Here is a 25728-nt window from a genome sequence, read left to right as displayed (position 1 = left end):
GTATAATGTGCATACATTACAAAGGCTCTGCAGTGTGTTCTGTAGGCGCGTCACGGTGGCAGGAGGAAAGGAAAACGATAACAAACAGGTAAACAGGGAGAAATAAAAGGTAAAATTGAATTAAGAGAGAGATAAAAGGGGAGGGGCTAGAGAGGGAGTATTAAATTGCCGCCGAAAGAGTAAATATTGACAAGGTATGGTTTAAGGAGAAGCAGGAGACGAGGAGAGGTAATAGAGCCAGGTAGGTGAGAGGACAGGAAGGTGAAAAATAAGTATGCGAGGGGAGGGGAATGGAGAGGGACTGGTAATATTATGTAGCACTCCTTGTTTACGCAGACCACACAATTCTTTCGTCTCACTCTCCCTCCCACGGAAACACCCACCCACACACACACACACACACACACACACACACACACACACACATTTCGCTTTTCCCATTATGCACTCGTACATTCCACTGTTATTACCTTCTTTGTCGTACACACTCACGCGTGTACACCCCACAACACATTTCCATTCGTTCACACTCCACATGTCACAAAACTTAACAGTCCACCCTGTCCCCACACACCCACGCTGACACACGTATCTTTATTATCCTTTTAAGTGATATATTAAAAGTTCAGTGCACCCTTCTCCTGTGTCAATATTTAGTTAACTTTATATCACGGGTACATATGGTTCTTTCTCTTCTACGGTTTCTTTTTTTACACACTCACACAAACACACACACACTCACACACAAACACCTAGCAAAGTTGTCATGTGGCAAGCTTTAATAGAAGAAGACGGGATGATTTCATTTTACCGGCTTGGCTATTAAAACCAACATACAGTACAGACGCCACCCGTTCTCCAGGAATTAGTGGGGCGCGCCTCGGGGGAGCAGCCGGGTCCGACCACCGACCGCAGGAAGACCTAAGTTGGCAGCAAATCTTTCTTTTCAAGGTGCGCCGTCGGGGATTACTGGCTCATGAGGGAGAGTCCGAGCCAGAGTGGCCTGTATTTCAGAAGCAGCTTTTTGAGGCCTGTCTTCTTGCTGAGAACGCTCGAAAGTAACAAAGACGGTGTCCCTAGCGGTCTCAAGTGCCTCTCTCTCTCTCTCTCTCCTTCCCTCTCTCTTTCGTCTTTCGTCTTTTTTTTTTTTCATCACTCCTTCCCACATATTCTTTCGTAGCCAAGAGGAACTGCTTTACAAGACGTTCTGGAATAATGTGAATTTTCTACTAATGGAGCTGAGTCCGCCCCGCTTGTGCTCGTAAAGCGTGGAGGGTCTGAATGACTAACCTGACGAAGGCTGGGGAGGAGCTGCTCAAAGGAACACAAAGGAGAAATAAACAACAAAGACCACCGTGTGACGAAGATGTCTTTCGTATTCCACCATTATCTTTGTGTTTCTGCCTGTCTGCTTGCGTCTCTCTCTCTCTCTCTCTCTCTCTCTCTCTCTCTCTCTCTCTCTCTCTCTCTCTCTCTCTCTCTCTCTCTCTCTCTCTCTCTTTCCTCTATGGTCTCCGAGTGCTTGTGGGTTTACACGCTTGTTATTTATCTCCACAACATAACACATACAAAGAACATCGAGTAACTTCAAAGGAAAATAAATGAAAGAAATATATCACGAATATTACACGTGAAAACACCCATCCATCCACTCATCCACACACACACACACACACACACACACACACACACACACACACACACAAGAACCAACACAGTACTACTACCATTAATATTCCTCACTTCTTCACTTTTTACTCCAATCCCAACACGAGTAATCACGCTAAACCACCACGATATATAACCAAAACACAGCATCCCCCCTCGGCCCTCCTCGCGCGGCCACTTCACTGCATTCTGAGGTGTCTCCGTGGCAAAAGTAGCAGCGAAGCGAGCACCACCGTCTGCTGCGGTACTCCTGGGGCCTTGCAACACTGAGTCCGCCGCTGAGAGTGCATTAATGGGCCGAAGATGTCCCCCAAGACTCTCCCGGACGCGAACACCACCAGCAGAAGTTTCCTTGTGGGGTCTTGAGGACGATGAAAAAGAGATGGTGGTGGTGGTGGTGGTGGTAAAAGTTGAGGAGAAGGGGAAAGGGCGGAAGAGGAGGAAGAGGAAGAGGATGAGAGAGAGAGAGAGAGAGAGAGAGAGAGAGAGAGAGAGAGAGAGAGAGAGAGAGAGAGAGAGAGAGAGAGAGAGAGAGAGAGAGAGAGTAAATAAGACAAAAAATAACAAATTAGAAAACGTCGAAGCATCCCTAGACACACACACACACACACACACACACACACACACACACACACACGTGAGGGAGGGATATATTAATTATTCACCTCCTCGCGTAATGATGAAAATAATTATCATATCCTCACGAAGTTACCCTGAAGACTTAGACTCGCCGACTGAGGGGACGATGCTGGGACACGAGGTAAGGGAACTGACACAAGTAATACGAGAAGCTGCTAATGGGTCGAGGCAGGGGGCGATATAAAGCCAAGGAGGTGAGGGAGGGGAAATGCGGGCCTAGTAGGCAACGGGGAAGAAAAAAACGAAATTGTCTCTTGGCTCAACGAGTGAAAGGAGGGAGGGTAGTGGGGAAGTAAAGGATGCTAAAAAAAAAAAAATAATAAAATAAAAGAGGAGGAAGTGAGGAAGGAAAGGAAATTAGAAAGTAAGAGGAGATGCAAAAGAGAAGGGAATGGTGATACGAGAGAAGGAGGGGAAGGACAGGAAACCAAAGAGGAACGAGAAATAAAAAAAAGATGAGATAGTGATGTGAGGAGAAAAGCAAAGGTAAAAGAGATAATAAGGGAAGGTGAGCCAGAGGAGAAAGAGAAGAAAAGAAGGTGGAAAGAAGAGAAAATGAGTGGTGATGTCAGGAAAGGAGTGTGAGGAGATGGTTAGCATGAGAGGCAGTAAGGAGAACAGGGAAGGAGAAGAGAAGGAACAGGGTAAAGACAGTGATTAATGATGTGAAAGGAGGCAAGGAGTGTTGAAGAGATGGTAAGAGTGACGGGCAGTAAGGGCAGAAGGCAAGGAAAGGAGAGGAAGGGAAGCCGGAGAAAGAGAGGATGGGATGGTGACGGACAAGGAAATGGCGGAGAATTGCCGGACACAAACAGGAAAGCAAACTTGGCTGTTATGGAACAAGGACACTCCGCAACAGCCAATTAAAATGAAGGACGCTCCACAACAACTAGCGGGATGACACGTGGCCTGACTGACTAAACACACACACACACACACACACACACACACACACACAACAAACAAGTGCAGAAGTACGGATACACAATGTATAACTGTGTGTGTGTGTGTGTGTGTGTGTGTGTGTGTGTGTGTGTGTGTGTGTGTGTGTGTGAGAGAGAGAGAGAGAGAGAGAGAGAGAGAGAGAGAGAGAGAGAGAGAGAGAGAGAGAGAGAGAGAGAGAGAGAGAGAGAGAGAGAGAAACACACAGTCAGGCAGATGCACACAAACATGCAGACAAACAGACAGGCTGATAGAAGGATGCATAGACCATGAGACAAACTAGTAAATTACCAAACAGAGAGACATACCGGAAGCCTGGAAAGCACATACGCTAGATTGCCCTAAAAAAAAAAAAAAAAAAAGGAAAAAAAAACAAGAAGAAAAAAAAAGAGATAAGAAATATGAGAAAACAGACATGCATACAGACAAAAATACGTAGACACTTCAAAGGCAACGAACGCTGACAGACGGACATTCCACATTCATGGCTCTTGACACTCTCTCTCTCTCTCTCTCTCTCTCTCTCTCTCTCTCTCTCTTGCTCGCTCCGGAAGAGCATAATTAGAGATGATAATGCCTAGACTCCTTCTGGCAGAGAGAGAGAGAGAGAGAGAGAGAGAGAGAGAGAGAGAGAGAGAGAGAGAGAGAGAGAGAGAGAGAGAGAGAGAGAGAGAGGGGGGTAGGGGGAAGGAGAGCCGTGCATACTACTGGTTCGCCGCCTCGGAACGCTGTATAATGAATGGTAATTACTATGATGCACTGTTTTAGAAGTTAAATGGGAATTATGAACGGGGCTCGTGGCTCCGAAGAGTAGCCGACGAGGAGCAAAGTGGGGTAGGAAATAAAAACTACGGAAAATGTATGTTTGTGCCAGAGAGAGAGAGAGAGAGAGAGAGAGAGAGAGAGAGAGAGAGAGAGAGAGAGAGAGTACACACGCCGACAAACACAGTAATCCGTTAGAGAACAACATATCTTGACAGCCGCCGCCACCACCACCACTGAGGTCACTTTGTCCCGCCACTCTGCTGCCTTTCTTTATGCCTTCCTTCAGTCAGCCAAAGCTCCTCTCAGCCTGCCGTCAGTTCACTGTGTATGTCCCCTGCCTCTCCTGCTTTCCATCCTGTCAGTCTATCCTCTCAAAGTTTCCAGGTTGTCACTCTTCTTCCGTTAAGCTGCTTCTTGCCCCAACCTCCCGAGAGGAACCAACAGCTTGCCACCAGCTTAGCCAGAGTCAGTATTTTGAAACGCTTCAGGCTCTCATAATGGCTGCTTTCAAAGGCTACAGGGATGACTAGTCTGGTTTTCACGGCACTTTTTGGCTGGGATGGTACAGCTTTTGGTAAACTATCCCTGGTACCATGAAAACACTCTTGAAAATCTCTGCAACTTGTAGTACAGTTTAATAAGTGTTTTGAGAGTACGCTTTTGAATACTTCCACATTCCACTGTCTTCTCTTCTTGCTTCCAGTCACAATCCACCTTCTCCTCACTGTATTCATGTTTCTCGTTCCATTTATTATCCTCCACGTTCCTCCACTTAGCCTTCTAGACCCTTTCTTTCCACATGTCTCCAGTCTGCCTAGTCTCCGCTCAACCGCTTCAGTCGCCACGGATTCAAGGACGTTGCGGAAGGACTAAGTCACTCCCTACGGCGAGACTGAAGGACGGAAGGGAGGGGGAGGAGGCTAAGAATGGGAGAGGAGTGGGAGAGGAGTGGAAGAGGGAGAGAGATGCTTGCGATGGTGTTTCTAGCAGCCAAAAGTCATCCATCTCAAAGCTCTTATGTGTGTGTGTGTGTGTGTGTGTGTGTGTGTGTGTGTGTGTGTGTGTGTGTGTGTGTGTGTTTATTTTTCATTTCCTCCTCCACGTCTCCTGAAGGGTTGGAGAGAGAGAGAGAGAGAGAGAGAGAGAGAGAGAGAGAGAGAGAGAGAGAGAGAGAGAGAGAGAGAGAGAGAGAGAGAGAGAGAGAGAGAGAGAGAGAGAGAATCTTCGGCAAAAAGGGGAATAAGAAAAATAAAGAGAGAAAAAGAGAGAGGTAATAAAATACAGGAAATGAAAAATGAAAGAAACAATCACAGGTGAGAGAAAGGAAATTGAAAGATTAAGAATAAAACATAAATTCAGGATATATGTTTATTTCACACCACACACACACACACACACACACACACACACACACACACACACACACACATAGATGCAACACTCAACATTTGAACGTAGGAGGAGGAAAGAATATGGAGAGAGAGAGAGAGAGAGAGAGAGAGAGAGAGAGAGAGAGAGAGAGAGAGAGAGAGAGAGAGAGAGAGAGAGAGAGAGAGAGAGAGAGAGAGAGAGAGAGAGAGAGAGAATGTGGGAAGGACATGAGGTAAAAACAATACACCAAAAAATAGTAAAAAAGCAAGGAAAAGAGGAGGAGGAGGAGGAGGAGGAGGAGGAAAAGAGAAAAGTAAAGAGGGAGAGAGGAGACGAAAAGGAAGGGAAGGTAAAGAAAAGATGGAAGAAACTAAGAGAAGAGAACGATGAAGAGAAGACGAAGTAAGATCAAATAAAATGAGGAAAGAGAAGGAAGATGAGTAAGAGGAGGAGGAAAAATACAAGAAAAGATGAGGAGGAAAAAGGAGTAAGAATATAGGGAGGGAGGAAGGTATGGGAAACAGAAAAGGAGGACAAGAAAGGAAAAAAAATAATGATGAGAAGGCAAAGAAAATAGAAAAGAGCACGGGGAAAAGAGAGGGAGAGGAGAGAAAGAGGAGAAGCAAAAGGTAAGAGGAGGTAGGAAGGAAGGAAGCCTGCGTAGATCAACGATAAAACCCCATCACACGTCACCGCCGCTAATGGAGTCTGAATATGCAAATAAGTGGTTTATCAATAACCATAATATTCCCTCCCCCGCCGCGCCTGGCCCGCTCCCGCCTGCCCTTGGTCACCGCCACGCTGGGCAGAAAATGTTGAAAATGAGACCAATGAGGCGGACGACCACGGCTGACTGGCTTAAGCTATCCCGGGAAATACGACGGCGGTGGGAAAATTGAGAGGCGAGCATTGGCCGTGCATACGTACACAAACTGACGGGCATGTTTGGACAGTAAAAATCCACACACAAATGTAGATTTTCGTGCAGACATGATGGCGGCGGCGACTGATAAGCTGCGTGGCCTATAAAATGGTGTGCTTCCCATCCCGTCTGGCGAATGATGGCCGGACGGGGACGGAGGAAGCGAAGGGAAACGCTGTAAATAAACAAAACGTCCGCTCAAGCCCGCCCGAGGTTGGCGAACGGCCCGGCGATGCTGCTGCTGCTGCTGTTGTTGCTGTTGTTGCAGTTGCTGTTGCTGTTGTGAGGTATTAAGCGGTGAGCAACTCCGAGCGTGGCTATAGTGGGTAGTCTCTCTCTCTCTCTCTCTCTCTCTCTCTCTCTCTCTTAACTGGTGGGTAATGTAGTTCTTTCCACTAAAATTTTCCACGTTTCCGTACCCTCACTTTCACTACTCTCTCTCTCTCTCTCTCTCTCTCTCTCTCTCTCTCTCTCTCTCTCTCTCTCTCTCTCTCTCTCTCTCCAACCAGTAGCTACTAATGTCATTTCCACCCCTTTCCTTCACTATACCTTTCTCCCTTTCCTTCCTTCACCTCGAGAACTGAAGAATTTATCGAGGCTTTCCCTTAAACACTCCGCAGGGACCGGCCGGGAAACACTAGCGAGGTAAAAATGTGAAATTTTCCGCACAACCATTGCAGTAGATCACCAAGTCTTTGTTTCCTCTCCTTCCTCTCTTTCCCTCCTGCCGCTTGGTGCCTCTAGGAGTTCCCGCGCCAGGGGGAAGGTCAGGTACTTGGAAAAAAAGAAAAGAAAAAGAAATGAGAAGAGCATAGAGGGAGGAAGGCGAGACGGGATAATTTCAAAAGTGGGGGAAAGTGAATGTGAGAAAGAAAGTATGAAGAAAAAGATTGCAGGGGAGATGAATTTATGACGCCACTGCTACTACTGTTGTGTGAATGTATGTGTATGTAAGTGTGTGTGTGTGTGTGTGTGTGTGTGTGTGTGTGTGTGTGTGTGTGTGTGTGTGTGTGTGTGTGTGTGTGTGTGTGTGTGTGTGTGTGTGTGTGTGTGTGTGTGTTCTAGGCCTACGTACGTGAGAAAGCGAACGAAGATAATCCATATTTCTACACCGTTTTGACAGGTCTTTATAACTTTCGCCCTTCTGTTATTTTATATTACCATTCGTCTCATTCCTCATTGCCTGTTTCTTTGGATCTTCTTCCTGCACTGTTGCAAGTTATTTTCACTTAACGAGGGCAAAGGAAGGTGCATAAATAAGCAGTGAATATATATGTAAACTTAAAATTTAGGTTAAAGAACAGAGAGAGAGAGAGAGAGAGAGAGAGAGAGAGAGAGAGAGAGAGAGAGAGAGAGAGAGAGAGAGAGAGAGAGAGAGAGAGTCAAAATAGTCAAAGTAATCAGAATCACTCACACACACGCACACGCTCATATCCCTTTGACGTATTCATGTAATTTATCTCCAGACGTCAGGGCAATCACAGCAGTTGGAGGCTGGGGTCTGCACGAGGAGCTGTCTGCCTGCCTGCCTGCCTGCCTGCCGTAATAGTCAGCAACGTGACAGTACTCTTATCTCCACTGAACCGACTGCGATCATGGAGGATATTGGGAAAGTTTATCGCGTTATCCTGCGCTGCTAGGACTGGAGCTTATCCTACTCCCTAAATGCCCTTTGTAAAGAAAATACCTCGTGCTATCTAGATGGAGCTGTCAGTGCCTTGCCTTCCTTCCATTACTTCTCGTTCACGTGTTGGGATCCAGCGGCGGAGAGCGGCTGGCCCCAAGCTGCCTGCAGGCTTTCAATACATAGAATTAACGAAGCGACCAGCGATCACTTTTCGACGTACTGTTTCTCTGTGTGGAAGAATGGGGCACCGTTTGTTCGTCCCTGCGCTTCCCTCTCTCTGTGTCTCCTGGTGTGTCTGTTTCTGTTTCCGTGTGCTTGTTTGTGTTTGGCTCTCACTCTCTCTCTCTCTCTCTCTCTCTCTCTCTCTCTCTCTCTCTCTCTCTCTCTCTCTCTCTCTACGAGTACTGTTCCCGCGCCATGAAGCTGTAAAACGCCACACTACTGTTGTGTTATTGGCGACGCACAAACTGAGCCACGTATGCAATGAATCATCCATGACTAGAAGTGTATAATTGTAATATCACAACCGCGCCATGGAGGTGAAGCTAGCACTCGTAAAATGTAGCAGACTGTTGGCTTTATTCTGTGTCCTCGTTGTTGGGGGAAACTGCACGCTAAATTCTTAATATATGATGCCCATCTGAGTTTATCTGTGAATTTCGAGCTCGTTTTTCGGGGTGTTCGTGGATCTGCTCACGCGGAAAGTCGCCTCCCATTTATATGACCAGTGCACCGTATTTTTGCAAGGGAGGGAGTCTCGCTTTACTTTGGCAACATGGATTTTGGCTTTCTGTCTCCGGATGAAAAAGAAAGGTGGTATGTATATGTGTTTTTATGTATATCAGGTGATTTAGTACTAGGGATAACTTCCGAGATTTATTAAATGTTAATCAGAGTAAATACGGAAATAACTGTAGTGGATGAGTAACCAGAAGTGTCATTCTCTGCTTAATATCTTCTAGTGTCATCTAGAATTAAGTTAGACTGGTGTTGTGGTTGTGAAAGTGTGAGTATCGCTAAGAATGGGGAGCTACGATACGTTTTAGAGAAGCACTGCATATCATTGGTTCCTGTCCATTACGATTTGATTGTTATAGCAGGACGATAGTGTTTTTAAGACGCTCAGCTAAACAATTACCATAAGCCATGCTGGTGGTACAGAGCATATTTCATTTACCACTAAATCAAAACTCAACTGAATTACTTAAAAACACATTTAAAAGATTATGCATAATTCTTATCGCAAGAACTTTCGCTTATTACAGACGGTGAGTTAAATTCTCCAAACTCAGCCAGATTCTTTCTTTAACATGTCTTAAACAGCGCGGGTGACGTCACAGCCGCGCTCCTGAAATAACTTGCCCGGAATACTTTGTTAAAGAGAAACAAGCTCAATTATTCCACCTCGTCCTTCACCTTTACCTTCCCGGGGCAAGTCTAGTCACATCCGAATTTTTTATTTAAGAGCATAAAAACATAAGAAAATAAAGGAAACTGCAAGAGGCCATCATCCCTACACGTGGTAGTCTCTGCATCAAACACACCTACCTATTTCCACTTATCATCCACATCCATGAGCTTATCTAATCTTCTTTTAATGCTCCCTAATAACTCAGCACTAACGACTTGATTATTGAGACTATTCCATTATTCTACCACTCTGTTTGAGAACCAGTTCTTTCCTAACTTTTTATTTCATTTTAAATTTCAAGCTTGCACTCTTTTACTTCTTGTCTTATCTTCATTACTGTTTATTATTATTATTTTTCTTAAACTTATTTCAAAATTATTGCCTCAGTTCCTTATATTGAAAATCTCCATCGCAGAATCCCGGGGAAGTGAAAACGCATCTCGTCTGTTCACATTTTCCCCGCGAGAAGTGCGAGAGAAATGTTCGTTTAATTTCGAAGTCATAGTGTGGGAAAGACGATTTACCGCTTCGTCGAAAATAGTTATTCTTGCTTTCGTGCATGTTGCCTTACTTATATAAATGAATAAACTGTGGAGGGGCTGCTGCTGCTTCTTCCCTCCCACTCTCTCTCTCTCTCTCTCTCTCTCTCTCTCTCTCTCTCTCTCTCTCTCTCTCTCTCTCTCTCTCTCTCTCTCTCTCTCTTTCATCATACCCTCACTCCTCCCATCTCTTCCCGACTCTCTTTCTCCCTCCAAAGACAGACAAAGAGAGAAAGAGAGAAAGACAGAGACAAATGGAAAGAGGACGTACCTGTTTATGGCAGAGAAAAAAAAAAAGCCTCTGGGGAAGAAGAGAGGGGACCAAGGTGAGGGGACGAAGGAGGAGGAAGGTGAGGGGGAACGCAGGAAATGATTATGAGGAGGGACAGGTGTGTGAGGGTTGTGTGAAAGCTTCAAGAGAGGAAAAGTTGGAAATTTTGTAAACTGCTTAAATTGCCCTAAGAATGAAAGTTCAGGTTATGAAGAAAGAGGAGAGGAACGAACACGAACACGGTGAATGGATGTGGTTGGTGGTGGTGGTGGTGGTGGTGGTGGTGATGGGAGGTGGAGTAAGAGAACAGAATGAAAGGAGGAAGGAAGGAAGGAAGGAAGGAAGGAAGGAAAGGAGAAGTAGTAGAAGTAGAAGAACAAAAAAGAACAAGAACAAAAAGAACAAAACAAGGAAAAAGAAAAGAAAAACAACAACAACAACAACAACAACAGTAACCAGAAACGAAGAAAAGGTAGCATGAAAAAAGGAAAAAGTAAGAAAAGATGATAACAGTGACAATGAAGAAAAAACAATAGACGGTAAGTAAAGGAAAAGAAATACAAGGAAATAAAAAGGAGACATGAAGGGGAAAACAAACATCAACAGACCCATTAGATCTAACGATGCTCTTTGCGGAAACAACAGGAACTACTCTTTCCGATCTACAAGTTAACGAGGAGGAGGAGGAGGATGAGGAGGAGGAAGAGAAAGAGGAGGAGGAGGAAAAGACGACGACGACCACTACAACTACTGTTACTACTTCTGCTTACTACTACTGCTGCTGCTGATAATAATAATAATGATAATAATAATAATAATAATAATAATAATAAGAAAAAGAAGGGAAAAAAAACAAGAACAAAAACAAGAAAATAAAATAGAACAACAGAAAGAGACCGAGAGAGAGAGAGAGAGAGAGAGAGAGAGAGAGAGAGAGAGAGAGAGAGAGAGAGAGAGAGAGAGAGAGAGAGAGAGAGAGTAGGTGTATAAGAGTGACCCAGTTTTTCCTGTACCCAATATCCGCAGGACTTGATTACCTTCACAACCTCCCTTATTTTCCCCTTCTTCCCTATCACACCATTACCTCCCTTTTCCCATTCACACCTCGGCTCCTATTTCCTCTCACCGTTAAAAGAAAACACACAGCACACTTTGCCTCTTCCTGATCATTTTTCCTTTCCATCCGCGCTGCGTCTCCTGTTTCCTGCCAGTGCCGTAGCCAAGCACGTAACAAACACATCCTCTTTAAAGAAGTGCAAACAGAGACCCCCATCTGGCATAGGCGTTTCAAATTTTTCTCTCTTTAACTTCAATGGACATTGTGTTTCCTGAGTCGTTCATCAAAGACTGCTAGAAAATAATATAATCAGGTGATATTTGAAGACATGATTGATACGGAAACAAGGTAAATTTTTATTTTTATGGAAATCATGAGAGTATTGTAGTTTTTGAGTTATTTAATAAAAACATATTATTGTTAAAAAGATTTTAAGCGACTGGAATAGACTTAATAATCAGAATGTTTTAGTGCCGAGTCACTATGGAGTGTTAAAAGATTGGATAAATTTCTGGATAAGGATGAGAAGTGGAAATAGGAAACACTGTTCAATAGAGGAACTGCTACGTGTAAGTCTGATGGTTCCTTGCATCTTCCCTTATTTCCCTTATGTCTTTATACTCTTATATCTTAAAGCAAACACTTCAGGAACTTTTTTTTTTAAACTTTTTAGTGAGAATCATAAAGGGAATGTGTCTAGAGTTTTTCCAACCTTTCCACGATATCAACAAAGTTTTTTTTTCAAACAATCCTCAGTCCATTAACAGCTTTGGCTTCCTCTCATTGAATTTGGATATACTTTCGAAACAAATCTCAGAGTAACCGAAAGTTTCAAATCCTTTAGTCTCAGCTATTTTCCCTCAGTACAATCGTCTGGAGCTACTCAAATGAAGTAACCATAGGCGTAATGTCGTTAATTAGCTGTCACAGAGTTAAGTACTACATCTTATAATTTATACAGCACCATGTAGTTAAATTTTTTTTTTCATTTCAGAATATTAAATCATTTGGATATAAAGTGAGAGAAACATTGCGGCTCGTCGCTGCAATGTAATAATACAATGTTAAAATGCAATACATCATGCAGTTTTTTTTTTATGAATGAGCGATTTCCTTCATCTCTAGAAACATAGTTGACCTGCAGTCCGGTTTTCTCTCTCTCTCTCTCTCTCTCTCTCTCTCTCTCTCTCTCTCTCTCTCTCTCTCTCTCTCTCTCTCTCGCTCTGTCCGACGATCATGTTTAATATTACTTTTTTTTTTTTGTCTTTTTTCTTTATTTACACGCCCAGTCCATCGCTGCAGCGCTTCTCTCGAGCACATTCGTTCTGACAAAGTGTGTCTTCTTCCTCTGCGTTTCTTTTTATCCGGTTTAATTCTGCAGGAAGTGTTAGATGAGCAAAGAATCTCCTGCTGTATCATATTTCCTAACTTCTATGATGGGCATTATCTCATATTTTAAGCAACATTAAGATGGCACCATCCCCAGTGGCTCATAAAGTGCATGCATCCCGAAACTTTCTTTCTAACTTACTTACCTTTTTATTTGGGCCAGAGAGATAAGAGTGAGGACGAGAGAGAGAGAGAGAGAGAGAGAGAGAGAGAGAGAGAGAGAGAGAGAGAGAGAGAGAGAGAGAGAGAGAGAGAGAGAGAGAGAGAGAGAGAGAGCTCTTTTTTGTTCCTTCTCTCTCTCTCTCTCTCTCTCTCTCTCTCTCTCTCTCTCTCTCTCTCTCTCTCTCTCTCTCTCTCTCTCTCTCTCTTCCTTCCTCCGTATCTTCTTCATATACTCACTTAACGACTTGGCTTTCTCATTCAGCAGAGTTCTTCCATTCCCTCCCTGCTTCCCAGTCCATTCCTGCTTTTTTTACCCCTTCCCTTCCCTCTTCGTCACTTCCTCCGCGCTCTGCACCCTTCCACCAACTGTTTCCGAGTTTAAGATGAAATAGAGCATCAACATAACTCTTTCCTGGGGTATCTTACAGCAAGAAAGGGAATGTATTTAAGCTCTCTCTCTCTCTCTCTCTCTCTCTCTCTCTCTCTCTCTCTCTCTCTCTCTCTCTCTCTCTCTCTCTCTCTCTCTCTCTCTCTCTCTCTCTCAGACAGATGCAGAGAAAGAGACAGACACACAAACAGATATACACGTTATTAATAGCACTGTGTTCAGTTTCCTGACAATTAAGACTCGCACCACGACCATTACCAATAGAAAACGATACTCTTACGCAACACACTATCTCATTTGTGCAGCCCAAGAGACCATCACACACACACGCACACACACACACACACACACACACACACACACACACACACACACACACTACCCGTCCCCACATGTGAGCCTAATAAAGAAAAAAAAGGAAGGAAAAGAACAATGGGAAAAATGTAATCAAACTTTCCTTTTCTAGCAGTGAGGTGCAGAATGAAGAGCTTTGTTACTGTGGCTGTTGTGTAGCATCGTTATTGAAGACACCCCACAGAGAGAGAGAGAGAGAGAGACTTGCTTCAGCTCTTGTCCATCTGTGTCCCCGTGTGTATATGTGTGTGTGTGTATGTGTCTGTCTCAGCACTCCGTAGCTAGCCCCATCTGTCCCTCTCACCCACACATAAGCATATTCAAACAGCACCTCAATACCAGAAAACAATGAAAACTTGCGTGTATCATAAATGAAAAACGAGCACCAAAACACTAAAATAATCTAATAACAAACTCTAACATTCAACTGATATAAAAATGGAGTGAAAATGTGAAAGAGAGAGAGAGAGAGAAAAAAAAAAGTGTAGTGTAGGGAGGCAGGATATTGGATTTTCATTCTTAATTCCGTCAGAGGATTGTGTGTGACGTGCAGCGTGTAGTGGCCTTGACTGGCTGTGAGGTGGCCGGCGTGGCGCTCCATCAAGGGGGTTTTAACTGGTGAATCTTGCCCTTCTCGTTCACTCTCCCTCTGACTGCCAACACATGTCCACCTCCCCTTTCTAAGACCATTGGAGGCTGTGTTTGTTTGCTTAGAGAGAGATAGATAAATAGATAGATAGATAGATAGATAGATAGATAGATAGAGAGAGAGAGAGAGAGAGAGAGAGAGAGAGAGAGAGAGAGAGAGAGAGAGAGAGAGAGAGAGAGAGAGAGAGAGAGAGAGAGAGAGAGAGAGAGAGAGATGTGCGTGGTGTATGTGTGAGTGTCAGTCTGGGTTTGTTTATGTAATGGGCATATGGTGCGAACTTCAGTTATAATTAAGTGGTGATGGATTTTTAATCATGTTTAAGTTAGTATTTGTGTATTATATAATAATAAATAAGTATACTTGCATACTGTGGTCATAAAAACTCTATTTATCTATCTATTTAACTGTGTGTGTGTGTGTGTGTGTGTGTGTGTGTGTGTGTGTGTGTGTGTGTGTGTGTGTGTGTGTGTGTGTTTCATAATCTGTGATGTGTTTTTGTAATTTCTCTTTTGTATAACGGTTGATTTGATCTTTTCTTCTCGACAAACTAATTAATACATAACTAGCAGTGTCTGTGTGTGTGTGTTTGTGTGTGTGTGTGTGTGTGTGTGTGTGTGTGTGTGTGTGTGTGTGTGTGTGTGTTCTAAGCTAACACACAGGATCTGAAGTGTTTTCCTGAAATGATATCTACTTTAATCCAACGCAGTACGATCACACTTTTCTTATAACTTCAATTTCCGAATCAGTATTACATTTAAAAATCATATATTTTAAGATTACATTACGATCTAGTGACTTTTTTTCTGAATCTATCCTCGTTCTCTTGTTAAAAGTTCATCACTATATATATTTTTTTTAATGAAGGCGTTGTAAATTAATCATCTGTAATGTAGTAAAAGTGGTAGATCCAGCAATATCGTTACTCGCACTGTTCGACTTGTATCATCATTTTTCTCTTTCTTTTATGAGAGTGACCGAACCGCAGCTGCATATTGTATTGTAACCTTCACTGCCTCAAACACGTTACCTACTTAGTCGATATTTTTTTTTAGGTACATATAGTCCCCTTCCACGTCTATCAAGGCTCCAGGTCCCTCTAGTGCTACTGGTATTCTGTATAACACTCCAGTATTCTTCTCTTCATTGTTCTTTTAGTGATTCCATTTTGATTTCTTTCTAGTTAAGTTTCTTTTTGAAAAACATGACGCATATATTGATATCAAGTTTTATCATTTGATTGCCACTCTATTTGAGAATCTATTACTTTCCAAAAGGGAGGTAGGAAGGAATTAGTTTTCAAAGAGTGATAGACGAATGAAATAGACTCAGTGATCTAGTTATTAGTGATGAATCATTATAGAGCTTTAAAAGAAGATTACATAAATTCATAGATGAGAATGATGGGTGGAAGTAGGTAGGTTATGATTCATGCAAGGACTGCCACGTGCGGACCTGGTGGCTTCATGCAGTTTCCCTTAATATATCATATTTTTATTTCCCATATGAACACGGAGAAAAGCCGCTCTCTTATTTGCTTTGTTTCATCGTAATTTTCCTCCATTCACTGATCCGCTTTGAGATATTCTTCTGATTTTGCCAGCTTTGCCATACGTTCCCTAAAGATTAATTCCACCACGCCATCTGATTTAATACCTCTCCGAGATTCCCTTTTCCCATAATTCTCACCACTTCATGGACACCTGGACATTATTCCTGGTGTTTCCTATGTGCGGGATGACACGAAATTCCCTTTTGTATCAAGCTGTGAGTGTGTGTGTGTGTGTGTGTGTGTGTGTGTGTGTGTGTGTGTGTGTGTGTGTGTGTGTGTGTGTGTGTGTGTGTGTCATTGAGCAAACACACGTGATGGAATTACTGAAGACCAAACGTAGTGTCCCATGGCGAATATACAGTTTTTCCCCCAGTGACGAACGGGAAACAATGAACGAAATTAATAAAAAGACCAAAGAGTCAGACCGTGAAACCGGATCATAAATTTACTACCCAAACCGGATCGAGTGAAAAAGAGAAAAGAGGAATTCCCCTGTTTTTAATCGCAAAGGATTGAGTGGAAATTTTAACTGGAGTGAGGGAGAGTCTGTAGCGGCATTCAGACTACACAGGCGAGGGTGAAAGAAAGACAGAGGTGGAGGGAGAGGGATGGAAATGAGTCAGTCAGCGCGCATCACAAAATGTCGGGAGAGCAATATGAAGAAAAATTTCGGAATGGACGCAAAGAGTGATGTGAAAGTGGTTCCGTTCTCAGGCGATAAAAAGGGAATGCAGGCACGTCAGTTTAGAGGTGAATAGAGGTGAGAGAGAGAGAGAGAGAGAGAGAGAGAGAGAGAGAGAGAGAGAGAGAGAGAGAGAGAGAGAGAGAGAGAGAGAGTGTGTGTGTGTGTGTGTCTGTACGTGTGTTTATTATACCAGCTGCGGCTACAGAAGTTGAGGCATTGTACTGTCATGATTAAATTAAAAACATTTATTCACACTGCAAACTGTTTCCTTTCCGTATGGGTGGAGACCTCACTTCATTAGCGGCACTAAAGCAATTACAACTCCGTGTAATTATAATCCTGTGACTAGTATGCGTGAAATGGAACAGATAAAAAAACGAGAGACGAGCTGAGAGGTAAAAAAGTTGATGGAGTAACAGAGAATGCCCAAGAACCTACACTTTTTTTTATTGTAAATCACTTGTGAATGATGCACAAAATAACTTAATCAGTAATGTAGAAATGTAAAAGTAACGAACCAATAAAAGAAGAGGTGAAATAAAACATTAAAATAATCTAGTAACAATCTGTGACATTCAGCTGATACAAATATATAGAGTCGATGTTATTAAGGGGATTACATGATCTGTTTTTCACTGAGGATGCTTAGCTTCAGCAAGTTTAAGGCACATGTTTTAAAGCGCTTTATTCTCCCATTAAGACGATTTTCAAAGGCCAAAGGGATGACTATTCAAGTTATCACAAGTATCTTCCTTACCAATAATGTAGAATCGTTGTTAAACTCTAAATATCATGAAAAGTCTTGAAATCCCCTCTAATTTCCATTACAGCTTGTTGAATGTAAGAGATAAGACGACGGTTTTTAGAAATGCAGTCTTGGATTGGATTTCATGCGGGAAAAGATTATCAACGTGTTGAGGGTGGCATGCAAGGCTGCTGTCTCAAACATTTCAATGTCTCCATCACTCCTGACAGATCACTGGAAGTTATTTATGATTTAAAGGATATTTTCATGATTTTAATAAAGATAAAAAAGGATTCTGCATCGTCATTCGAAAAAATTACCCATGAATACCCGGCGGATCATTGTTGTCACCTTTCGAAACAGTCCAAATGAGAACACACAACGTTTAAGAATACTATCCATATTGAAGAGCCAATATGAAACAGAAACCGGCAGATTGGATAAAAAAAAAAAAAAAAAACAAGAATATAAAAAAGTAGGAAAATTGTACGTGGCTGATGTTTAGACTTTGCTGGAGTGGTGGACAGTGCAGGGTTATTGTTAAAAAAGTAGTCCTAAAGTCAAATTCAACAAAAATACACAGGTGAAAACACTACCCGCTGAGTGTTACCAACTGTAGTGCAGCAGTGAAAGCCGCCGCACGCCTCCTATCACTCGCATCTGTTAGGTATTTCTTTATTACTGAGTGTGTTTTACTGCGAAAAGGGCTCCCTGCTGAACAGTTTCACATTTCCTTATACTATTTGCCCTTCAAAATAGGAATTATGAATATATATCGTAACAGATTTTCTCTTCAGTGTACCGTCAGGCCTCGTAACAGAGTGCACCATCCAGTAAGTCACGAAAAATTAAAATCTACTTCCGCGTCCTACAGTAAGAAGAAAGTGCATTATGGTGTGTGGATGAAAGAAACCTTAGTGAAAAGTATACACCAATGGCAAGGGAAGATACAGGTAGCAGAGGTTATGTTGCACCACCACCACCATCTAGGGAGGGGCTGCGGCCTGACCTGGCGAGGGTAAAAAAAAAAAAAAAAAAAAGTAAAATCCTGCAGGGAAGGCTAAAAAGAAATATGAGGGGACAAGACTAGTGTGGTGCGCTGTGGGAAACGTCTGGGTGGCTGTCGGTGCACGGGTCTCGGCGGTAACAAATCGTACGGGGAATGATGAGGGATAATGTGAATAATGACGTATAATGAGAGGGGAGCGGGCTATGCTTGTATGGCGCGAATGGCAATATGGTGAATGATATGGCTCGGATGATTAACACTTGAGCGAAACAGGAGCGCGTGATGTCATGGCCGCTGTTTACTGTGTACTCCGCTGAATTAATGAACACGGTGGGGACTGAACAGCGTGTTGAACCACTGCGCTGGAAAAAAAAAAAAATAATAAAAGCTTATTAATACATTTAGATTGGCATTTATGAGGACCTATTTAGATCTGCATATTTAACGAGCGTGGATTCGTATGAAGACAGGACTGGGCAGGTGGCAAACACAGCTAAGAGGAAAGCCCGCTGTAGACACCCGCTGCAGTATGTAAATGGACATGGCAACACCAGCGTCACTTGAGAGATTCATGGGAGCTGGATGCACCAACAGCAGGGTGGATAAAGAAAAGGAACTAGAGGGGAGGAAGAGGAGAACCAGGCATACGGATGAAATAACAAATAATATGAGTGTGTGGATTTTTTTCCTGCATAAATAGAAATAGTAGTAGTGGTGGTTTACTGACAAAAACACACGTAATACAAAACATCACCTCTCGTTTTAGTCCAACTTCAATGATAAAAAAAAAGAGCAATAACGTCTTGTAGCTAAAGCCACACCAATCACTATAAAAAAAAAAAAATATATATATATATATATATATATATATATATATATATATATATATATATATATATATATATATATATATATATATATATATATATATATATATATATATAAAACTCCACGCAAAAATACACACACTTCTATAAATATCTGATGGAATGAAAAATCACATCGATAGCACCTCGGCATTTCAAAAGCGAAGGGCCAATTTAATACGCATGGAAAGAATAAAATAACAAGGGCTCAGAACATGGAAGGGATTTGTGAAACTATATGCCAATGAAGAGCATCTGTATAATGTGCGTGTGAAAAGTTGAAAAAGAAATGTTACAGAGTGCGTGTGGAGGTCGTCTGTGAGAGTGTGCTGGGGAGGCGGGGAGGTGCATGGAGAAGGGGTGTAGGAGAGGGTGGCGGGGGGGTGGAGTGTGGCGGGGGAGAGGAGTGTAGTATGTGATGCATAAACTCGTAGGAATACATAGGATGCTACTGTTACAGTGTTTAGTGTTACAGTGAAAGAAATGAAAGCGTGGAGAGTGACTTAAAAACACGTAAATTTACCTGTTGTATTTTGTTAATAAAAGAAAGCCAAGAAAAGAAAAGAAGGAAAAAAAAAAAAAAAAAACGACACGTGTACTCCGACACCGGCAAACAAAAGGTGAGATTTTTCAAGCCGCGAAATTGAAGGAATACATGACAGTGAAATAGAAAGTGGGAATGAAAAAAAGAAAAATCAATCTAGTGAGCAAGAAAAAAAAGAGGATTTAAAAAACTGACGAAGCAATATAAAAAATTTAAATACGGAACATCAGCGTTTGTTCATATCTTCAACTTCTATGAAATTAATTTTCTCAAGAGTAAATAATGCTGGCGAAGGAACTCAAAATTGAGCCTGTTTAATCTTCACACCTCGAAAAAAAGTTAAAGAGAAAAAATGGAATCAATCTGACCACCTTAATTCAGAAGGTGTTTTGACGTTCCTCTCTTGAAACAGTTAAAATGTAGACTAATCACCGGGAAAGAAAAAATGTCAGTGGAGGATGTTGATTGGTGTAAGTTTTTCAAATGGATTCGTTGCATTCTTCCTTTGAATGTCTGTACACGCACACTCATTGCACCACAACGAACTCTGCTTCCTTCTCTTGAACTCTGTCTGGAAAGTGACACATTCCCAAGCTTCAGGAAACAAGGAAAGGGACCCATCAGTTGGCCCTCACGAGTTAGTAATAAGCTACACCGTCTAATCCACTCCATTTTTCTATTAGCATATAAATTCACACACGTACATATTAATCCACTCGTTTACATTAACATCTATCGTTATGTAAATTATTCTGTCTGTCAATTCATTTATTTATTTATCTGCCTCTTCATTCATCTAAGAACATGAAATTCCATCTGCCTACTAACCTCGCCCTCTATTCCTCTATATTTCCATCTAATTATTTACCTGACTATCCATCTACTCGTATTTGAATGCAGGTCTGTCTATCCGTGTACTGTGTAGCTATTTAGCATTCCATCTACAACTAAAACACCTATTTATATACCCACTCATTTAGTAACCTATTCATCCATCTCTCAGTACGCTGGTTCATTTACTGATCTATTCTCGTCAACTTCCATCCACGCGCCACAGTTACAGGAATGATAGGACCATGACACACAATTATGGCTCGTGCTTCTCTCACTTACCCAACTCCCGCAGGCCAATAGTTTCTAGAGCACGCACACACACACACACACACACACACACACACACACACTCGTACAAGCGGTGCAACACGTGTACACAGAGAATGTATAAGTAAGGAAGGAGGGACGTTGATATACACACACACACACACACACACACACACACACAGGATGATGTGTTTCGTCTTTTAACAATGTTTTCTACGTATATCCATGTGTGTGTGTGTGTGTGTGTGTGTGTGTGTGTGTGTGTGTGTGTGTGTGTGTGTGTGTGTGTGTGTGTGTGTGTGTGCTCTCATTTCATCTTGCTCAGGCTTCTTGCACCTTCCCTTATGTTCTTATTTATCTTTGAATAGACGATCTTCCCTATTCACGTATCTTTCCTTTCTCCATCCATACCCTCTATATCTACATAGCTTCCCAATACTGCCTTATCCTAGGAAACTCCACACAATAAGTAGGTCGAGTGTGCTCACCTGCTGCTGCCGGTACTGCCGTGGAAGACACCTGCAAGTAATAGGATGAATTATTATTACAGGCAGGGTACGTGGATGTAACTTGAACTTAAAGTAATGCTTATATATAGTGCCGTAATTGCCACACACACACACACACACACACACACACACACACACACACACACACACACACACACACACACACACACACAGAGAGAGAGAGAGAGAGAGAGAGAGAGAGAGAGAGAGAGAGAGAGAGAGAGAGAGAGAGAGAGAGAGAGAGAGAGAGAGAGAGAGAGAGAGAGAGAGAGAGAGAGAGAGAGAGAGCAGTTTTATTCATTTCTCATATAATCATTAATTTCTCCATCCTCTGAATTGGCATAAAGAAAAACGAAGAAAAGATAAAAAAAAAATCTAACCTGTCAGACTCCACACAAACTTTCACGTGCAGAAAAATAAAGAAAGTAGTTTGACAAGACTTGGATAATTGCCTTGTTTCCGTTTGTTCTCGTCGACCAATCAGAGAACGGCGCTGTTAAGCCTCCGGTGATGAGAAGCTCTGATTGGATGGCTCAAATAGTAATTCGTTTCCTCCACCAATTAGAACTCGTCCTTGTTACGCGATAGCTAATGATTGGTGGCGGCCGCAGGACACGCAGGTCATCCGCGCCTTTAAAGGAATGAAAAGTTTCTAAATCGACTCCGGGAGAAACAGAGAGCGACGAAGAAAAGAAGTGTGAAATATGATAGACTGTTTTCTAAGCACATCAGAGAACTTAAAATCAAAGGAAGACACTAAACGCGTGGAAATCAGTGCTCTGTGCTACTTGCCTACTGTCCGTGACTTTCAAACTGATACAAGCAAAACGCAGTACTGATGACAGCCACTTGCCGGAGAAAACCGAGGAAAATTACGAGAATGAAGATGGGTCAGCTTTCTTTTACTTGAGCAGCTGGCTTGGTATTTCACTACATGAAGTCGCGATGCTTCTTGCCTTTGCCGAGTTAGTGTCCTTAGTATTTGATTACCTTCAGCTCCTTCCTGGCCCCAACACTGCCTAAAAGCCTCGAGCAGCGACGTGTCAGGGTATAAATGTCGTAGTCTCTCTTCCTTAACCCCCACCCTCCCTGCCTCCCTCCTTACCCCGCCGGAGACCCAATAAAAGCACGGGGGACAGCCACGCCTCACTAGTACTGCGAGATGGCTTGCCACGCCCCGCTGACCTAACACATAACATGCAATTTCCTGATGAATATGCACGCCCTCTGTCGGCAAACACCATTGCGACACTGGGCCAGGCTGAAAATTTCAATCTAACGCTTTGGCGTGTCGTAAAAACTATAATGGAGGTGAACTGCGTCGCATCCGTAATGTGGCTTCGCATCACGGCGTCTCCTGTCATCAGCAACATCAGCCACACACTTAGTGCTTCGCATCCCCGTGGTATAGGTAGAACAGGAAATGTAAGTGTGTCATTGGCCTGTATCTGTGTGTGTGTGTGTGTGTGTGTGTGTGTGTGTGTGTGTGTGTATGTAGAGGAGGGGAGCGCAGGGTAGCAACCAGCGGCCACACTCGTCCTGTGTTTAGCGACAGCCGGTCGTCGAGACTTTTTGACACAAACTGCAGGCTATACCACGAAACGCAGAATTTAATACTACCTTAGATCGCGGGATTACGACGCCGTTCCAGGAGAAATAGCGGGTTCCATTCGCTTATTATAGGACTTATAGATAAAGAAGGTGCATAAGTAAATTCGTGGTCTTATCATTTACTTATTACAGAAAAAAAGGTGGATAGGATTTAGTTTGCTTTCAATCTCATGCATGGGGCTGATGGTGCAGTTGTGGGAGGAGGAGGAGGAGGAGGAGGAGGAGGAGGAGGAGGAGGAGGAGGAGGAGGAGGAGGAGGAGGAGGAGGAGGAAGAAGAGTAGTAATACCAGTACGTAGTAGTAGTAGTAGTAGTAGTAGTAGTATTGGTAGTGTAGGTAGTGGTAGTAGTGAAGGGAGTAGTAGGAAAACTAATAAAAAGTGAAAAGGGACGAGAATGAGAGGCGAAAATGCAGAAAATCGAGTGAGCAGGTAATTGAGAAAGTAGAGTTAAGGTTGGTGAGGCGAGAAGAGAGGAGAGGAAGAGAGCTGAGCCGAGGGGGAGAAAGTTTAATATAATTCCTATTAAATCAAAAAGCTTCTCTCTCTCTCTCTCTCTCTCTCTCTCTCTCTCTCTCTCTCTCTCTCTCTCTCTCTCTCTCTCTCTCTCTCTCTCTCTCTCAGTCTCATAATCCGACCAGTTAGCAGTCATATATTTGCATCTATTTCTATTTCTGCAGGGCGATTCCATTTCTCTTACTTTGCAGTCATTTAAAGCTTCAGTATTTATGCATTTGTTTCTCTTCTGTCACCTGCTCTTTCTGCTTCTCCACTTTATCCATCTCCTGATCCATTTCCTCAATTTCCCGCAAAGATGCACTTTTCTCATCACCTCCTAGTTTTTCCTCCCCGCACGATTTCCGCTCTTCGCTCATCATACTTTCCTTCTTAAATCTTTGGCTTCTTTAATAATATCTTCGTTTTTACCTGTGCTCTCTCTCTCTCTCTCTCTCTCTCTCTCTCTCTCTCTCTCTCTCTCTCTCTCTCTCTCTCTCTCTCTTGAACAGCGATGAAAGGACAGGTTCAGGCCACAGCTTATTGGTTAAATTTATCTAAAGGTTTAATCAATACTTTTAAAGATTATTCTATTTCTAGCGAGGGGGGCTGCACGGGATGGGAGGGAGGGAGAGAAAGAGAGGGAGAGGGAGAGGGAGAGGGAGAGGGAGGAACAATGTACGCGGATTACGTTAAATTATTGTGCTTTCGTGTTCGCAGATAAATTTCCCTCCAGCTCCCATAATTACGACAAAATACGTGATGTATGATGCATAAATCGTCCCACTAGTTGTTTTTTTTCTCTTCCTCTCTTTTTTTTTTTTCTACCTCCAACAGGGCCTCAGGAGTAATTATATACGAGGGTAGTTCTTCTTTTAATTATACTGCACTTCACGCCGGCCAGCACAGCACAGCACAGCGCTCAGAGCCGCCCCAGCCCCACTCTTCTCTCTCCTTCAAGTAATTTGCTCCGCTTGGCTCAAAGTTAAGTAGATTATCACACCAAGTTCGGAGTCCCAGCGCGCTAGGTCGCATATGGCGTGGGTGGAGAGAGAGAGAGAGAGAGAGAGAGAGAGAGAGAGAGAGAGAGAGAGAGAGAGAGAGAGAGAAAGAGACGGTTTCCAAGGCTTTTTCAACGCTCCTTACTTTCTATTTGTCTTTCTTCATTTCTCTTACCTTCTCTTTACTTCTTTTCTGGCTTCTTTCTTACTTGGCATTTTCTCTTGAGTTACGTACGTGTTCGAACTTCTCTTTCCTTTCTTCTTTATGGCTTCTGCTTGCATACTCTGATTTTCCCTTGTCGCCAAATTTATCTTTCGTTCTTTCCTTTTTGTTACTGATAGAGATTCACGCCCATCTCTCTTTGTCAGAAGCTATGAAGTACGTAGTTTTTGCATACCAAATATAGAACATGAGTCTGGTACCTGTAAATCATTCCTTTTCATCCACTTTATTCATCCTCTCAAAAAGTCTAAGGGAAGATCTGGATAGTGACACACATCCAGTACTTCCTTGCCTCCCTTCAATCAGCCCAAGCGAATTTACGACCGTGTTCACGATTGTTGGCAAGGACACCCGCCGCAGGGGACGAGGGAAGGGCGATATAGCATATGTCAACTTTTCCATTCCGACCTGAGTAGAAGCGCGCGGCCCGGGGAAGCTGAAACACATGAGGAGGAGCGGGAGTATGAACTATTGGGCAGCAGAGAGGGTAGAACTGCCAGAAGGAGGGGACGGTATTACTCTTGTTGTGCAGGTAAAGAATAAGAGTGGTGCAGCAAAGGATCTCGGTGGCAGGAAAGGAAAGGGTCAGAGTGGTGTTTTGGGAGGAAAGATATGGAGAGTAAGTGCCAAGCCTGAAGACAATGGGGTGGGAGAAAAGACAGAGTGAGCCAAGACAAGATTGTTTCTCAATAGACTTTATCTATCATTTTATCTTTATCTGTCTATATGTATTTTTGACATTTGATAAGACAGACATTGACGGGGACATAACAGATAAACACACAGATTGAAAACTGTGACAATTGTTACTTCATCAAACATGCCTACCAAAGTGAATGACAAAACACCTAACTACTGACATATTTATCTTCATATTTGACACTTGATTAAATAGACAATGACAAAAATATAAGAGATAAACAAGTGGATAGAAGAATGTGATAATTACACAGCATAATCACTTCGTTAAACATGCCTTGGAAAAACCGAATAAAGAAAAATCTTTACTGAAAGAGTGAAGATAATTACAAAATATGAAACTCGCGAAAACAGGACTTTTATTATACTCTGGAACAGGAAAAAGAAGCACAGCGCTGGGAGGTGCTGTAGTGGAGAGACTTGGAGAGGCGAGGTAGCTTTGGGAAGTGTTGTAGTGAGCCCATGGTGGTGTTGTGCAAGGAGGAAACACTGTTGGGTGGTGGAGCTGCGAACCTCGAGTGGTGTGGTAAGGAAACTTG

The 25728-nt window shown here is 42.8% G+C and overlaps 1 protein-coding gene across 4 annotated transcripts in view; it reads right to left on the bottom strand.

Annotated features, from left to right (window-relative positions):
• The window catches only part of LOC135106062 (uncharacterized), a 205883-nt gene that overhangs the window by 106241 nt on the left and 73914 nt on the right, over window positions 1-25728 (bottom strand). For all 4 annotated transcript variants that reach the window (XM_064014904.1, XM_064014906.1, XM_064014905.1 and 1 more), the window contains exon 2: window positions 21142-21172. The gene's annotated coding sequence lies outside the window, so the exon portion shown is untranslated. The remainder of the gene's footprint in view (window positions 1-21141; window positions 21173-25728) is intronic.

Source organism: Scylla paramamosain, chromosome 12 (genome assembly GCF_035594125.1).
Source record: "Scylla paramamosain isolate STU-SP2022 chromosome 12, ASM3559412v1, whole genome shotgun sequence".
NCBI classification, from domain to species: domain Eukaryota; kingdom Metazoa; phylum Arthropoda; class Malacostraca; order Decapoda; family Portunidae; genus Scylla; species Scylla paramamosain.
The sequence above is the reverse complement of the archived record's forward strand: the minus strand, read 5'-3'. Positions and strand labels throughout refer to the sequence as shown.